Source organism: Chiloscyllium plagiosum, chromosome 21 (genome assembly GCF_004010195.1).
Source record: "Chiloscyllium plagiosum isolate BGI_BamShark_2017 chromosome 21, ASM401019v2, whole genome shotgun sequence".
In the NCBI taxonomy this organism is placed as follows: domain Eukaryota; kingdom Metazoa; phylum Chordata; class Chondrichthyes; order Orectolobiformes; family Hemiscylliidae; genus Chiloscyllium; species Chiloscyllium plagiosum.
Window position 1 is genome coordinate 44,367,903 of NC_057730.1, and position 14,898 is coordinate 44,382,800.

Below are 14,898 nucleotides of genomic sequence, written 5' to 3' on the forward strand. Positions count from 1 at the left end.
TATCCTTGTCCTGAGCCTTAGGAGTGACCAACTCCCGATAACTCCTCTCAATTACCCCCTCAGCCTCCCGAATGATCCGTAGTTCATCCAACTCCAGCTCCAATTCCCTAACGCGGTTTTCAAGGAGCTGGAATTGGGTGCACTTCCCACAGACGTAGCCAGTGGAGACGTGTGCCATGTCTCCCACCTGCCACATTCTGCAGGAGGAGCAAGCAACTGCCCTAGCATCCATACCCGACTTATCTGAACACCCACTCAGTACTAAAGTAGAAAGCTTAGTTCAAGTTGCTATAAAATTAATAACAAACTTATATTCAATAGAGTAAGTTTAGAATGAACCTTACCTTATTGATTAGGTTAGAAGAGGAGGGCAGGTGGGAAACACTACAGTTGTAGAGTCTCGGGTTTAGCCGCCTTGCTGATATATATGGTCACTGCTTTCCTTCCCGGCTGCCCCTCTGGTCCTCGTCACTTCCCCTGCTGCTCCAGCTCCTTCTGTGAAAGGGAAAACACCGCTGCCCGCTACCGGTAAGTAATTTTTAAAAACTGCCTTACCTTAGCTGCAGTCTTTCGGGTTTGTCTTACCTCCGCTGCTGCTCGCACTCAAAAATGAATGGATTCTTCAAATTTTAAATTTAATGTTGATCTTGCTTCTGTGCACCTTCTCTGCAACCGTAACATTGTATTTTTTGCTTTTTAGATCACCTTTATGCACTTTGTATGGTATGATTTGCCTGTACTGCATGCAAAACAAAAGTTTTCATTGTACCTAGGTACACGTAACAATAATAAATGAAATCAAATCACTCTCAGAATATTTATAGAATTCCTAAAGTGTGGAAACAGGTCATTTGGCTCAACAAGTCCACACTAACTCTCTGAAGAGTATCCCACCCAGACCCTTCCCTCACCCTATTACTTTACATTTGCCCTGACTAATGCACCTAACATACACATCCCTGAACATTATGGGCAATTTAGCATGGTCAATCCATCCTAACCTGCACATCGCTGGGCTGTGGGAGGAAATCGGAGCACGTGGAGGAAACCCAGGCAGACATGGGGAGAATGTGCAAACTCCACACAGACAGTCGCCCAGAGGCTGGAATCCAACTCAGGTCCCTTGGTGCTGTGAGGCAGCAGTGCTAACCATCGAGCCACCGTGCCACTCAGATCACTGCGGGAGGAAGGAGGGGGTGGAAGGTGAGGCTGGGGGTTGAGGAGAAGAGAAAAAGAAGTATAAGAATTGGTAACTAGAACTTTGTCCCAAGCTCTGTAACTGATACATATGCAAAAAACCTCTACACAGTTAAGGAATAGCTAACTCTAGGATTATAACCTTTTTGCTGTGTGATAATTCATAGTTTTTTTTCCATTCAGGCCAATCTGACTGAGAAGCAGTTGCAGACGTTGCTGAGGTTGGGTCAGAATGTTTGAGGCCAGCAAAGTTGTTTCTGCACAAAGGCACAAACGTGGCACCAAATATTGCTTCCCATCTGCCATTCCTGGGGCCAGGTGTGAGCTGAACATCTGGAGGGGAACAATCTAAATATCATACGTCTATAAAACTTGCTTGAAATGTATGACGTCCATTCACAGGCAACGTTAGTTATACTCTCAATTGCTGCTGGCACTGAGCTGCTACATTTGCAGATATTTATCAACCCCTACCTTGGAAACACATCTGTCACTCTGTGTGAAATGATTATCTAATCTTTGTCGAATATCAAAATAATTTTTCATCACAAAATCTGCCCGCAGCACCACTGATACTGAGGATAGGACCTCCCTGGCAGCTCTGCATCAGTAATCTGTGCTGATGCCAAACAGGTTTCACAATTGAAAACTTGCTGTGGGTAATGTGCACAGATAGCTCGATGCCACCTTATGGAGATACAAAGATAATTTGACTTTACAATTATCCTGGATTTGTGTGTACACTAGGGCAGAAGGAAGGGCAGAGAATCCTGATGCATGAAATACGATTACTGAACCTGCAAGGATTGCACATGAGGATAGATTCTGGCTGCGGCACATCATGAGATACTCTGATTCTTTACCATCTTTGGCTGAAGTTATTCCTTAATCAGTATGGCATTAAATGTCACATGCAAATATGCCCTGGTTGAATCCAGGCTCATGGAGGAATTTAAGTTTCCTCACTACCAGCCCATTTTCTGTCCCTCTCTGAGAGACACAAATGGAAAGTGTTCTGGAAATATTGACTGTCACGGTGTAATGTTGCCAACTTTGGAACTCAACTCCATGGCTTCAGCTCTGAGAGGCCCTGGGGTAGGAAGCACAGTGATGAACACACCATAGATGAGGAGAAAATGACTATTTCTTTTGAATTAGTGTTTAATTGTCAATTTAATAGCAAGAAAAATACTAATTAATGTGCATCCTTATTTAAGAGCCTGATAATCTGGATTTGTTTATGAATTCTGGAAAAGGCAGCTCACAGTAACCAGGAACAACAATGGTGAAGATGTCTGTCTTAAATAGGTAGGTGCCTCATTTTCAGGCAAACAAGTTCCATCTTGTGGAACTTATAGGTAGAAAGATTCTACTGCCATTTCTTGTTCCTTGGCTGGACCAAGCAACCTATTCAAAATACAGCAATGAAGGAACAATCATAGAGTCATAGAGACGTACAGCACGGAAAGAGGTCCAACCAGCCCACGACGACCATAATTCCAATCTAAACGAGTCCCACCTGCCTGCACCTGGTCCATAGCCCTCCAAACATTTCTTAGTCATGTGCTTATCCAAATATCTTTTAAATATTGGAACTGTACCCGCATCCATCCCTTCCTGTGAAAGTTTATTCCACATCCAAATCAATCTCTGTGTAAAAGAATTGTCTTTTTAAAATCTTTCTCCTCTCACCTTAAAAACATTACCTGTAGACTTAAAAACCCCACCCCAAGGAAAAGAGACCTGCCATTCACCTTAGCTGTGCCCCTCATTATTTTATAAACTGCTATAAATTCACCTGTTAACTTCCGACGCTCCAGTGAAAAACGTTCCAGTCTATCCAGCTCTACTTATAATTCAAACCCTCCAAGCCCAGCCATATCCTGGTTTTGAACCCTCTCCAGCTTCGTTGTGATTTGGAGGTGCAGGTGTTGGACCGGAGTGGACAAAGTTAAAAATCACACAATACCAGGTTATAGACGAACAGGTTTATTTGGAAGCACTAGCTTTCTGAGTGCTTCTCCTTCAGCAGGTGGTTGTGGAGCAGAATCATAAGACACAGAATTTATAGCAACAGGACTGCAGTGTCATGGAATGTAATATTAAACAAATTTAGCTTAAGTCTTTCCTGCCATGAGGCATACTACATTGTCGAGGCTGAGCAGAGGCTACGGCAACAGATGAATGGACACGCACAACAATCGCCAGACAGGAGTGTTACGTCCCAGTTGGAGAACATTTCAGTGGGGAGAAAGTGAGGTCTGCAGATGCTGGAGATCAGAGCTGGAAATGTGTTGCTGGAAAAGCGCAGCAGGTCAGGCAGCATCCAGGGAACAGGAGAATCGATGTTTTGGGCAGAAGCCCTTCTTCAGGAACATTTCAGTGGTCAGGACATTCAACCTTGGGCCTTCGGGTGACCATCCTCCAAGGCGGACTTCAGGACAGGCAACAACGCAGGGTGGCCGAGCAGAGGCTGATAGTCAGGCTCGGTACCATGGGGATGGCCTCAACTGGGACCTTGGGTTCATGTCTCACTACAGGTGACCCCACTACACTATACACTCTCTCACACATGCACACAAGTGCACACACACACACACACATGCACGCAGACCCTCTCTCATACACAAGCTCTTTCTCATATGCTCATGCATACAGTCATACACACACACATACGCATGCACATACTCACTTGGTCTCCCCTGCACGCACACACATACAAATTTGTGGGGTGAATTTGTACTTGCAGAATAACAATTTATTTTGCTCAAAGACTGCATAAATCCATGTAAGATTCTGTAAATCCTACTTTAGAAATAGAATCAGTCTGACCTAACATTGGGGCACAGACAGACTTTAACCTCACACCTTCAATGCATTATCTGAGCTGAGATGGCACCTATTGTTAAAGCGATATTGAGAATGTAACTTTAAAAAGTTCTGGGATTTAAATATGAAGAAACCAACATGGTCATTCTAAAAGATGAAAAACTTAATCTAAGTTTGTTTAATATATTTCAGCCCCATGACACTGTAACCTTTTGCTATAAATTCTGTCTTATGGTCCTGCCCTACAACCACCTGATGTGATTTTCAGCTTAATAATATCCTTCTTCGAACAGGGAAACCAGAAATGGACACAGTACTCCAGAAGAGGCCTCACCAATGTCCTGTTCACCCTCAACATAATGTCCCAGCCCCTATACAATGTTCTAAAATGATGAACTGAGAGTAGCATGGACCTTGTAGATGCTTCTGAGATTCAGGCTTATTTCTAGATTTACTTCCACATTTTTATAACCAAGAATGAGTTTTAACAAGAAGAGATTCTTGTTTTAACAAGATGTGGTTATTGCATGATGGCAATCATCTCCAACTGTTATAGATTGTTAGACTATGGAGACCTAGGATTTAGATCTTCACTCCACAAGGTCATAAGATGGCCTGCCTTGGTCCCTCCCCCCATCAGACTGGGAGAGAGCTTAATGTAGTCTCCAACATTAGCCCTTTCAGAACCATTACCTTATACAATATGTCTGTCCTGAACACCCTTCCTCAGTTCAGTTTATACAATTTTGAATGATCAAATGACCAGGTAAGTTAATTAGCTAGTTACAGAACCAACCTTTAAACAGATACTATAACAAAAAAATTAAGGGACATTTAAATTTGAATTAAAATGACATTTTGGGGTCAAAAGGCACTCCAGCCACTGAAGTGCCTACTGGTCACAAAAATCCTCAAGTGTATAAGTGCATGGCTATAGAAGAGAGGCAGGAAGATGGGTGACAACGCCATTTCAACTCTTTTGAGAACCAATCAGGAATTGAGAAATAGCTTAACAATTAATTAAACAAAATTATCTCATTATAACCCTTTAAAGAGCATATCCAAACGCTAACAGCACTGTTCAGCACTTCAGGTAATGCTACTGGGCTATGAAGTATTTTCTGACTTATTATTACTATTGTAGCAAAGGAAATGCTTTGAACTAAAGGCTCGGAGATTTGAAAAAAAAACGACAGATCTTGCACTTTGAATTTCTCGTGACTAAGATGCTCACAACCTATAGCATCAACTGCTAGAATAAAAACTACTTATTATTGACTTAGAGCTGTTTCTGGCCTCATTGTTCCTAATCAATGCACTTAGATGCTGAACCATCCCAAGCTAATTTTTATTGTATAAAATAACATTGAGCCTTTTGTTGCCTGCCATCTATGTCACTCGTGCCCGTAAGAACCTCATGCACAATCAGCAGTTCAGCCACTCAAGCCTGTTCTCCCTAGTAACAAGCTCTTACATCCACATTTTTAAGAAAGTTCCAGTTAGTTTAAAGGCTATTTTCATTAGGCTTATTATACACCTTTGCATTTTTTTTATTCATCCATTTTTAGGACATGGATACTGCTGGCTGGCCGGCATTTATTGCTCATCTTTAGCTACCCTTGAGAAGTTGGTAGTGAGCTACCTTCTTGAACCACTGCAGTCTATGTGCTGTAGGCAGACCCACAATCCCATTAGGGAGAGAATTGCAGGAATGTAACTCAGTGACATGTGACAGTGATATATTTCCATGTCAGGATGGTGAAGGGCTTGGAGAGGAACCTGCAAGTGATGGTGCTCCCATGTATCTGCTGCCCTTGTCCTTCTAAATAGTAGACATAGTGAGTTTGGAAGGTGCTGTCTAAGGATCTTTGGTGAATTTCTGCAGTGAATCCTATAGACAGTACACCCTGTTGCTACTGAGCGTCAGTGATAGAGGGAGTGGATGCTTGTGGATGGGGTGCCAGTAAAGTGGGCTACTTTGTCCTGGATGCTGTTAAGCTTCTTAAGTGTTCTTAGAGCTGCAGTCATCCAGGCAAGTGGGAAGTATTCCATCACAATCCTGACAGGTGATGGACAGGCTTTGGGAGTCAGGAGGTGAGTTACTCCCCACAGTATGATTGGAGGAAGGTTCAGGGGAGATGTCTGAGGTTGGTTCTTTATACAGAGAGTGGTGGGTGTGTGGTAGTAGAGTCAGATACATTAGGGAGTTTTAAGCAACTCTTGGATAGGCACCTGGATGATAGTAAAGTGAAGGGTATGTAGGTTAGTTTAATCTTAGAGTAGGATAAAAGGTCAGCACGACATCAAGGACCGAAGGGCCTGTGCTGTACTGTTCCATGTTGTAGTATTCCTAGCCTCTGACCTGTTCAAGTATGCACTGTATTTATATAACAAGTCCAGTTGAGTTTCTGGTCAGCGATAACACCCAGGATAATGATAATAGGGAAATTCAGGCTTCTCAACTCAAAATTGCTTCATGCAAATGACTGGATCATTCAATTTTTGATGCCTAGTAAAGAGCTCAAAGTAGTCCATGGCTAATAACTTATTCATTATCCTTCCTAATTGGATGTTGGCAATTACAGTTTCAGAATCTTTAATGATTTTCTAATCTTTATAGCTCTAATAATCACAAGTGCTGCTACAGTATTGTTCAGCTTAGATGCCAATGGTGTGTTGTCACCAGGGTGGATTTTGAAAGTTACTTAAGTGATTGAGCTCTGACATTTCAGGTAAATAACACACTGGAATGATGTTACCAAGAATTAAATTGGTAACATTTGAAAATTTAGGAAGAAGCTATACTGTGTTCTGTTATTTGTGGTCATATCATCAATGTTATGGTTGTGATTCTGCAACAGTTTTATTCTGGGATCTTCATAAGGAAAATCTCCATAGCCTCATTCTTAATCTGGTAGTTTGCCCTTCGTAGAAATGGTATTCCAAGTGAAATGTGTTCACCTTGCACCTTTTTAAAAACTTTTCCAGGAGTTTGGGGAAGCCAATTGCCTTTTCCATTGCCTCCAGGGTCAACGTGCCAATCAATCGTCACCCTTTTCTCCTGGAGTGTAAATTGTTGTGATCATTTGAAATTTGACATTCTTGAGTTTGTCCTGATGAGTGCAAGATAACTGGCTTTGGTAACATGCCCCACGTTGCAACAGTACTGCACTGGTTTCTTTTGAACTGAGGCCATGTGAGAAAGCTCAACAAGGTTCAACATGAGCAGGTGACCCGTGGTGTAAGGTTATTGATAGTAAAGCGTACCTCAGGCCTCATCATTTATACAGGTGGTCATATCCTGCAGCCTACGCTCCAGGCTCATTCTCCAGTTCAGTCTCGAAGGCATTCTGCTTCCTGGGGTTTGCAGAGTTTGCTGCATAAGCGGATTCAGCAAACTGGAAGGAACTGGAAACATTTTCCTTCAGATTCCATTCCTGTATTCCACAATTTATCTTCTTCAAACAAATTCTGTGGGGAAACTCTCACTTCAAGAAAAGAAGTCCATTCTTAGAACATCCTATCTCCAAACCTACTCCCTCCACCTCCTCCAGTCCCCAATTCCTCCTCCAAACACAGCCTCTACACTTCCTCCAGTCCACCTCTCACCAGATACCAGTCTCCAGCTTCTTCCTTGGTATCTCTGCTATCATGTAGGTCATGGGAAGTTGGAAATTGTGACTTTTGGAGTCTTGACCCTGTGTGAGGCTGGTGCCCAAGTGAGGGGCAGGGTATGTTGACGTTTACTCCTCACAGCAGCCTATGAGAACTCCTGGATCTGGCATACACTCAAAGAGATATCAACCTTACTGACTTTAAAAACATTACTGCGCCTGAAACCCAGCAAAGACCAAAGGAGAGAGCCTGTCGGTTAAATGATGTCGGCAATTTGTTTGAGAGGATATCGCCAAAGGCATTAGACACATAAGTGCACCTGATTTTCAAGGAGACATGAGATATGGACATACTTGATGAAGCCATGTCATGCAGCAGTCACATTGGAGTATTTGGTTTGTTGTACATGTATTGATAATGGAGTGTGAGGATCAGGCCAATTAGACAGTTGGATTTGGCTTGGATGGGCGAATTTCGACTTTGGTTGTTGGTCTTATAAGGGGCATTGTCCTTTGTGGGGAAGAAAGAGGGGAATTAATTTGCAGCTCCATTCTGATGTTCTTGGGGGGTGGTCTGATCTTTGTGGGAGATGCCTGGTATGTGTGGGCTTCCAGGAATAGTTTCCAGACGCCTGGTACCTCCTGAGTTCCAGACAGAGTGAGTGTATCATCCTCCCCAAGTGGCATATGTTCCCCAGATGTTTCTTGTGAAAAGGATTTGTGCTGTAACACAGGGGCAGGGGGAGCCCCAGGCTAACAGCAGCAAACACTAGAGCTAGCCAATCTGCATGTTGCTTGGAGAGTGGGGGAGGGGTGAATGTTTGGGGAAAGGGATGGGGTTTTCACCATATTGAATAGTTTCAACCACCATAGCTCCAGACTTACCGGAGTTCACATACTACAGGGGACATCCCAGATCTAATTTCTTGGACTGAGTGAATGAGATAGCAGGAACAGAAACGTTGCCACAATTTAACCCTCAACCTGATACCTCGCTTGCGTTTCCTCCCAAGAGAGGGTGACATGTGTGGAACACATGCTGAATTATTAAGAGCACAATCTTAACTTGGCTCTTGTGTGAGTGGTAGTTATGAAGATCTGCTTCGCTTAACCTGTCTCCTTTACACTCCCACTTTTGACTGACTGACAGTCCATCCTCAGACCCCTTTAAACTTACGGAATTGCCTTTTGAACCAAGGAAATAGAAACGTGACTCAAAGGATGGAGACATCCTTATGGCAGCAGGAAAGATACAAGCCAAAGGGGGCTTCTGGGGGGGTAACACTAGGTCACCAGAAAAATATTTAATTTGGAGATAGCGGAGTCAGTCATGCAGCTTAGATGAAATTTATCTGACTTGATGGATATGCTTAGTGTCTCTCTATTGTGTTGATGATAACTTGATGTTATCCATTTTAGAACCCACCTATAGCAATGCCTGTAGGATTTTTCAGTTTTTACATGACAATTGATAAGACTCAGGAAGATGTTCAAGAGAATAGAAAAGTTTTTGTCTCTCCGAGTGGGCATTGCCGCTGTGGGCTCTTTCTGCAGCTCTTTAGAATGGGGTTTGAGTAGGGCTCGCTGGGAGATTCTGGTCATGATACCACAGGGGGCAGGCTCATTACAGTATAACCAGAAAGCTCAACTCTACATAATCCAGATTTTCTGTGTAGTGATTGTAATTAGGTCAGCCGGGTAGACCTCATAGAATATGAGGCGAAGTGAGGACTGCAGATTAGAGTCAAGATTAGAGTGGTGCTGGAAAAGCACAGCAGGTCAGTCAGCATCCGAGGAGCAGGAAAATCAACGTTTCGTGCAGGAGCACTTCATCATTCCTGATGAAGGGCTCCTGCCCGAAAGGTCGATTTTCCTGCTCCTCGGATGTTGCCTGACCTGCTGTGCTTTTCCAGCACCACTCTAATCTTGACTCATAGAATATGAGTTCCCTGATTGGGGCTGTTCATCTGGTCCGATTAGAGAGCTCTGGCTGACAGATATAAACAGGAGTGTCAGAGGTTCTGTTCACTCTGAGAACTGGCTCTGAGGGAGCTGGATCAGTGTCAAGGACTCTCCACATGTAATTAAAGGGTGAATTGGTGACTGGATACTGGCTTCTGTGGAGTTATTTCACTTTGCTTTTGCATTAGAGCCTCTTTTGAGTAAAACTCTGCAAATAGCACAGACACAATGGGCTGAATGGTCTCCTTCTAATTTAAATCTGTCTATGATTTCTACGATTTGTGTATTATCTTTCTTGTGCATTTGTCATTGCCACTGGGGTCATTGGCATCATTTGGCATCAGTCTATGTCTCAGTGTTATTCACCCATCGCGTTTTGACACTTCCATAATTTAGTTTCAGTTCCCAAAAGGTCACTGAGGATCAAGTGCAATTAAGATGGGAATGTGATAGAATACACACAGTTGGGGGTTCGCTACTTGTCAATGAAACACCTTGTCCTATTTTAATGCTGTACCACTCTCAATGCCTATTCTGAGCCTCAGATTTAATTTTCACCTCTGCCACTGGATATTCTCAGATCACGGATGAAGCCTGATCTGAATAATTTTCTATGATCAATTCTTGGCACGACAATGGTATCCAGACAGTGTTGTGATTTCGTCCACGTACTGTAAGAGATATGTGGATTGGAGCCAGCAGATCCCACATGGTGCTGATGATATGAGGGACGAATTTCAAACCTCCTCCCTTCTCCCCCTGCTCACTTCTTCACTGACCTTGCAATTAGATCCTTTCAAGTGTCAGCGCTGTCCTTTGAAAGTGTTTTTTTCGCCAGCCAGAAGGAATTATGCATTCAGGGAAAAGCGTCTATGTTTATGTTTTAATATGGCTACAAGATGTGTTTGTCTAAGGACCACAAAAGAAGCACAATGGAAATATAACTCTTATGTGACTTTGTAAACACTGAGAAGGCTCTAATCTCCACGGAAACCCATGTAATTAGCAAGACTGCACACATTAAAGTATATAATGCTAACAAGAGGTTTAAATGTTAGTATAGTTAGGAAATAATTAAGATATTTAAAATTGTAGGCTATTATCAAAATTATAGAGTTACAGGTATGCCATGTATTTAAATAAAAAGGGATGTTTTTTTTAAATTTGGAGGTGGAATTGCTACCTTTGGCAAGTGGCACTCTTCCTGTTCCCCAAGATTAGCTGTTACCATTTTAAAACTTCTTGTAAGAAATGGAATATTGCAAACCACTTTTAAGAAAATGTCTTTCCCAGGCTGCTATCTCTGCAAACCTTACAAAGGGGATTTTATTCCGTAAATGCAAGCTTTCTTCTATCAGAAACCACTGATTTTTTTTCTTATGAGGCTGTGGTTTAACTTTGTAAAGCTTGCACATCCTGATGCTTTAAATATGGAATCAACTGGCACTTCACAGAAGGAAGGCTGCTATTTTGCTCTAATCGCTGCAGTAATGTTATATGATAACATTTCAATGTGTGTAATGTAAAAGGGGGTTAATGGAACACAAATCAAACTATCAGCAATCATGAGATCATGGAGGGTCCATTAAAAATTAATGCTTATGTTATTTGATTTCCATTACTGTGGGAAGGTTAATTCTTTTTGTTAAAATAGTTAATATTTATGTTAACATAGCAGTCAAGGTGTCTGCTGTGGCTCTTGGTAGCACTTTGAAGTCAGAAAGTTGTTGGTTCAAATCCCACAGCATAGGCTTTAAATAGCAACCCAGGCTATCACTTCTGTGCAGTACTGAAGAAGCACTGCACTGTTGCAGGCGTTGTCTTTTGTTTATATTAAAGCAACACCCAATCCAACCTTTCATGGGCGTAACAAAAAGTCCCACGGTACTACCTGATAAATAGCAGGGAAGATCTTCAGGTGTGCTGGCCAATATTTATCATTCAAGCTAAAACAAATGAAGTGCTCATTTATTTCATTACTTGGGGGTCTGCTGCATTTCCTACATTACATCAATAACTGAGCTTTGAAAGTAGTAAATTGGCTGTAAAGTGCTTGAGGATGTCCTGAGTTTGTTATAGATATAAACATTGGATTTAGGAGCAGTAGTGGGCCATTCAACACTTTGAGCTGGCTCTGCCTTTCATTAAGATCACGGTCAACTTGCTTATGGTCTCTACTCCACTTTCCTGACTGTCCCCCCCAAACCCCCACTCTTGCTGCCCTTGAATCCCTTGTTTATCAAACAATTTTCACATGCAACCTTGAATTAATTCAATGACCCAGCCTCCATTGCTACCTGGGGAAAGGAGTTCCAAACACTTCTGAGAGAAGAAAAACAAAGTTTCCTCATTTCCATCTTAAAAGTGAAACCCTACTATAACCCTCTCATACAAGGTGAAGCATCCCTTCAGGATCCACTTTGTCAAGTCCTCTCAAGATTTTATCGACTTCAATAAGATAAGGTTCACATTGTTCAAACATTCCCCATAAGATATGTACCTTGTCCCAGGAATGAGCCAAGTGAACTGCTTCTAATGAACTTATGTCTTTTTTGAATGGAGGAGTCAAAACTGAACATAATATTCTTGATGTTGGCTCACTAAGACCGTGCAGCTGAAGTAAATTTTCCCTACTTTAATATTCCATTCCTCTTGCATAAAAAGTCAATATTCTATTTGTCTTTCTAATCATTTGCTGTTCATGCAAGTTAACTTCTTATGATCCGTATATAAAGACGCACAGAATCCTTACCTCACTCAGTTTGTTACCTATCTTGGTATCATCAGATAAATGTAGCTAACATGCAGTAGAGGCCAGAGGTCATCTGCCCAAATGCTCCAGGCCAGCTGGCTCCATTACTGAGCAGATCCTCAGCACATCAGCAGTGGATCGCTGCACTGCTCCTAGACATAATGGGAGTGCATAGGAATAAAGAAACTCCGAGGGGAAATAGATGGCATGGGTAACGCATCATTGTAGGCACACTTTCACATTTGTATATCTGTGTACATTCAATTGGCAAATGTCTGCTGGACTGTCACTTTAACTGTGGAACTTGGTCATGTGGCTACACTTCACATATCCTGAGGGAGACCAATTTATATTGGTAATGCATTGCTCATCACTGAGAAGCATCTTGGGCAGCAATGGATTTTAGACATTCTTCACCATTTAGGTTCTTGAGTGCAGCTAACTCTGAGCCCTTTAATGAGGGGATTCCTGAGGCCAAAGGGAATGTGAAAACCATGTAATTGTTCCCTGTCTCCATTCATTTTCAGCACTTACTTCTATTTTATGTGTGTGTGACTGCATGATTATTCATAAGTGCGCATTTCTCTACCCAATCTACCCATGTGTCTTATAGAGGGACCAAAACTGTTCACAGTATTCCAAGTGGATTAGTAGTGCCTTCCATAGTTTTAGGAATATTTCCGTTTTTATGCCACTTTCCTTTGGAAATAAGGGCCAGCTTTTCATTTGCCCTCTCTATTACCTGCTGAATGTATATGTTAGTGAACAAGCAGGAAGCTGGAAGAAGACAGCAAGCCAGGCAGCATCAGGAGGTGGAGAAGTTGATGTTTTGGGTATAATCCTTTTTCAGGACAACACTTATATGTTGGCTATTTGTGATTCATGCACAAAGGCTTCCAAATCCCTGTGTCAATAGCTTTCTTTAGTCTTACTCCAAGTAAATAATATCAGGATCCTCTATTCACCCTGCTCACATTTTCCCATATTTTGTTTAGTCTGCCAAATATTTGCCCACTCACTTAATATGTCTCCATTGCATTTTTATTCCCTTGTGGGCAACCCTACCTGCAGTTGAGAATGTGGTGGTGTGTTACTTTTTTGAACTGCTGAAATCCAGGTACTGTAAGTAGACCCAAAATGTCCTTAAACAGTGGCAACAGTGTAGGAACAGTGACACATCTCCACGTCAGAATGTTGTCAGGCTTAGAGGAGAACGTGCAGGTGGTGGTGGTCCAGTGTTTCTATTGCCTTCTAGATAGAAGTGGGCGTGGGTTTGGACGGTGGTGTTGAAGGATCTTTGATGAATTTCTGCAGTGCATGCTGTAGATATTACACATTACTGGTACTGAGCCTCAGCAGTGTAGGGAGTGGATATTTTGTGGATGTGCCAATCAAGCGGGCTACTTTGTCCTGGATGGTGTCAAGTTTCTTGAATGTTGTGGAGCTGCACCCTTCCAGGCAAGTGGGGGGTATTCATCAAATTCCGGACTTGTATCTTGTAAATGTAGAACAGGCTCTTGGGAGTCAGGACATGTGTTACATGCTTGCAATATGGGTGGCACGGTGGCTCAGTGGTTAGCACTGCTGCCTCACAACACCAGGGACCTGGATTTGATTCCAACCTCGGGTGGAGTTTGCACATTCTCCCTGTGTCTGCATGGGTTCACTCCGGTTTCCTCCCAAAGTCCAAAGATGTGTAGGTTAAGTAAATTGGTCATACTAAATTGCCCATAGTGTTCAGGGATGTCTAGGTTAGGTACATTAGTAAGGAGTGAATGTAGAGTAATAGAGTAGGGGAATGGGTCTGAATGGGTTACTCTTCGGAGGGTTGGGCCAAATAGCCTGTTTCTGCAATATAGGGATTCTTAAAAAAAATTCCTAGACTCTGATCTGTTCTTGTAGCCTTTGTATCGATATAGTGAAACAAGTTGAGATTCTGGTCAATGGTAATCCCAAGAATGTTGATAGTGGGGGAATTCAGTGATAGTAACACCATTGAATGTCAAGGGGTAGTGGTTAGATTGTCTCTTATTGGAGCTGGTCATTGCAAGGCATTTGCTGGAAATGTGTTGCTGGAAAAGCGCAGCAGGTCAGGCAGCATCCAGAGAACAGGAGAATCGACGTTTCGGGCATAAGCCCTTCTTCAGGCATTTGTTTGGCACATATGTTACTTCAACTCAGGCCTGGATAGTGCCCAGATCTCGTTGCATTTGAACATAGACTGCTTCAGTGCTGAAAGATGTGTTGCTGGAAAAGCGCAGCAGGTCAGGCAGCATTCAAGGAGGGGGAGAATCGACATTTCGGCCATAAGGCCTTTTCAGGAATGAGGAAGGTGTGCCAAGCAGGCTAAGATAAAAGGTAGGGAGGAAGGACTTGGGGGAGGGGTGTTGGAAATGTGATAGGGGGAAGGAGGTTAAGGGGAGGGTGATGGGCCGGAGAGGGGGTGGGGGCGGAGTGGTTGGGAAGAAGATTGCAGGTCAAGAAGGCGGTGCTGAGTCCGAGGGTTGGGACTGAGATAAGGTGGGGGGAGGGGAAGTGAGGAAG